General features: G+C 33.6%; 1 protein-coding gene across 2 annotated transcripts in view; it reads left to right on the forward strand.

The window, feature by feature from the left end:
- neb (kinesin family member nebbish) overlaps positions 1-4,106 on the forward strand; it is a 194,969-nt gene that overhangs the window by 87,973 nt on the left and 102,890 nt on the right. The gene's annotated exons all lie outside the window — the stretch shown is intronic.

Genomic DNA, 4,106 nt, shown 5'->3' on the forward strand with positions numbered 1-4,106 from the left:
TCGAAACTTCCAGAAACTTCTTTCCCCCATTCCAACGAAAATAATATTGAGAGCAAATATCAAAACTTGCAGAATTTTCTTTCGCCCATTCCAACGAAAATAACTGAGAGCAAGCTCGAAACTTCCAGAATATTCTTTCCCCCATTCCAACGAGCAACATCCGCTGCTGTGTTAAATGTCATGCATATAAATGAAACAAAGATATACTAACTTGTTATACGTGTGTGATCTGCATATTTCATTTCTAAAGACAAGTTATATCCTGTTTGTCAATTCAGCATTTCATAGAAAAAATAAATAAAACTTCATAACTCTTGAACCACCCGACCGAACTTGATCAAATTTTTAATGTAGATGAGGTTCTGGACTAGGACGATTTTTATCATTTCACTTTGATGGGGCAACGTAGGAAAGGGGATGGACGGGGAGATATACAAAAATCAATAAATATAAAAATAAAAGCCACGATGTTGGTGAATTAATTACTTTTGAACTACCCGATCGATCTCAATCAAATTTTCATCTTATATGAAGTTCAAACCTGGGAAGTTTTTTATCATTTCATTTTGACAGTAGATCTTAGGGGAGGGACAGAGTGGAAATATATGAAAATAAATAAAACTTAATAACTTTTGAACCACCCGACCTATCTCGATCAAACTTTTAACATAGATAAGTTTCAGGCCTGGGATGTTTCCTTTATTTCTTTTTTACAATGCAACGAAAGGGAGAGGGAGGAGGGAGATATATGTAAAAAAAGTAATAATAAAAGTGATTGTTTTTGTGTCTTCATCACGTTAATACACCCGACCAATCTTAACCAAATTTTCAACATAGATGAGGTTCAGATATGAGGTGGTGTTTTTTTATCATATCACTTTAACTGTAGAACTAAGAGGAGGGTACGGGAGAAATCTATAAAAATAAATAAAACTTGAACCACCCGACCAATCTCGATCAAACTTTCAACAGAGATAAGGTTCAGGCTTGGGATGTTTTCTTCATTTCACTTTTACAGTGCAACGAAGGGTTGGGGGAGGGGGAGATATATGTCAAAAAAGTAAAAAAAAGTTACTTTCTTTGTGATTTCATCACGTTTAAACCACCCAACCGATCTTAACCAAATTTTCAACATGAACGAGGTTCAAATATGAGGTGGTTTTTATCATATCTCTTTTATCCCATCCCCTCCCCTAAGTTCTACAGTAAATCTATAAAAATAAATACACCTTAATAACTCTTGAACCACCCGACCGATCTCAATCAAACTTTCAACATAGATAAGGTTCGGGCCTAGGATGTTTTCTTCATTTCACTTTTACAGTGCAACGAAGAGGAGGGGGAGATATATGTAAAGAAAAGTAAAAATAAAAGTGGCTGTCTTTGTGACTTCATCACGCTTAAACCACCCGACCGATCTTTAAAAAAATCAACATACATGAGATTCGGACCTGAGGTGGTTTTTATCATATAATTTTAACGGTAGAGCTTAGAAGAGGGGAAGGGAAGGGAAGAAATCTATAAAAATAAATGAAACTTAATAACTCTTGAACCACCAGACCTATCTTGATCAAACTTTCAACGTAGATAAGGTTCGGGCCTGGTATGTTTTCGTTATTTCACTGTTACGGTGGAACCTAGGAAAGGAAGGAGATATATGTAAAAAGAATAAAAATAAACGTGACCGTCTTTGTGACTTCATCACGCTTTAACCACAGGACCGATCATAATGAAATTTTCAATATGGATGAAGTTCGGACCTGGGGTGGTTTTTATCATACCATTTTGACGGTAGACCTTGGGGGAGGGGAGGGGAAAATAAATGAAACTTAATAACTCCGATCTCGATCAAATTTTCAACATAGATGAAATTCGAGCCTGGGATAGTATTTATCTATTCACTTTGACGATAGAATTTAGGGTAGAGGTAGGAGGGGGAGATATATAAAAATAAATAAAACTTTGTAACTCTTGAACCACCGGACTGATCTCGATCAAATTTTCAACCTAGATGAAGTTCAAACATGATATTATTTTTGTCATATCACTTTAACGATGTAGGAGGGGAGAGACATTTACAAATGATCAAAAACGTCCGATATTAGTGTCGAATCTATAGCTTTTGAGGTCACTGAGATTAACAGTGACACTTCTGATGCCATTTAAATCCAAATTGAGCCCCGCAAAAATTCTGGGAGGGGTGTATATATATATATATATATATATATATATATATATATATATATATATATATATATATATATATATATAGATAGATAGATAGATATAATCAAAATTACCAATTTCATTGTAGAATTCATACTTTTCGGGGTAGCTGAGATGAACAATGATACTTTCGATGCCGTGGCCCGCAACATGGGGAGGAGAGGGGATATATAAAAATCATTGATAATGACCAATATCAAGGAGTGCTTTAGTAATAGTAAAAAGTGACTGACTAACGAAACATTACTATTTTTTCTTAATTTAACCCAGCGAAGCGGGTAATTGATGCTAGTGTTTGTATAATGTTGCAGAAATTACTTCCATCAGAATATTCATAAGGGGTAGTTTACTTTTGGGAATGAGTTTTTTTGAGTGTTGTTAAAAATGCAATCCATGCTATTTTGTTGCTATCTTATAAACAAATATTTTACTAATAACTAACATCTGACATAAATAATTTCTTATGGAAAATCTACAAGGATTAATTTAGTTTTGGGGTGATTTTGTTTTAGCGAAATTTTCGGAAAACTATATATAATTTTGATAGTATTTTATAAAAAATGTTTCATTAATAACTAGTTTAGTGCGAACAGTGTGAAAATATAGTGCGGTGGCCCGTATCCTTTATTTATTTCAGAGCGACGAAAGTATAGTGGTCGGGGAAAAATCGGATTCGAGATTTGAACGGGTTTACATTATAATCCATAATTACCGAAAAAGTGAGTTTTCGACGTTGTTCGTCCATTCGTGTTCGTTCTAATGTACACTCACCTAGAGACCAAACCGTTCAACGCATCTCAACTAAATTTTAAACTTAAGGGCTTTATGTGATCCTGCAGACGGGTTTATCGAATTTTCTTTCTATCCTTAAAATAAAGATAGTTTAAGAGTAAAAATCAAAAATTGCTATTTTCTCAAAAACTGCTCTAAGAACTTTGTTTATATTTCATAAATCAATACTTCATTAATAGCTTCATGCTGTAAGTCATTTCTCTGGGAAAAAATGAGAAGGTGTAATTCATTCTTGGGTTGAGTTTTCTTTCGAATATTTTCTCGAAAACGACTCAGGATGTTTTGTTCATACTTTGTAAATAAATATTTCATTAACAACATGGCATAGCTCATTTGTTCTGAAAAAATGTATAAAGGGTAATTTATTTTGGGGGTGAGCTTTTCGAACGATTTTCTCAGAAACAGTCGTTCGTGTGATTTTGTTCATATTTCATTAATAACCTGACAATATGATATAACTCATTTGTATTGAACAAATCTAGGTGGGATAATTTATTTTTGGGTATGTTTTTTTCGGACGATTTTCTCGAAATTGACTTTGGCGGTTTTGTTCATATTTCACAAATAATTTAATTAATAGCCTGACAATATGGCATAATTTATTTCGCCTGAAAAGGTCTACGAGGGGTAGATTTTTTAATCTAAGTTTTTACAGACGATTTTCTCAGAAACGACTGAGGCGATTTTCTTTATATTTCATTAATGTGCTGACAATATTGCATAACTCATTTGTTCTTTAAAATCTACAAGGGTTAGTGTATTCTGAGGAATGAGTTTTTCGGACGATTTTGTCAAAAACGACTGAAGCCATTTTGTTCATATTTCGTACATAAATATTTCATTATTATTCTTATAATGTTGCATAAATTACTTCTGTGAGAATATCCACAAGGTGTAGTTTAATCTTTTTCGGGGGGGGGGGGTAGTTCTGTAAAATACCTCACATGCGATTTTACAAACAAATATTTCATAACAGAATCATCTGCTGAATAGCTTTCGTTAGACAACACGGAGCTTAATCTGTAGCTTAAGCTTGTGATTATCCTGAAATACGCATATACAACTACCTAAAATAACAATGCAAAACA

The sequence above is a fragment of the Thermobia domestica genome, chromosome 2, assembly GCF_964235325.1.
Source record: "Thermobia domestica chromosome 2, izTheDome1.hap1.1, whole genome shotgun sequence".
Lineage (NCBI taxonomy): Eukaryota > Metazoa > Arthropoda > Insecta > Zygentoma > Lepismatidae > Thermobia > Thermobia domestica.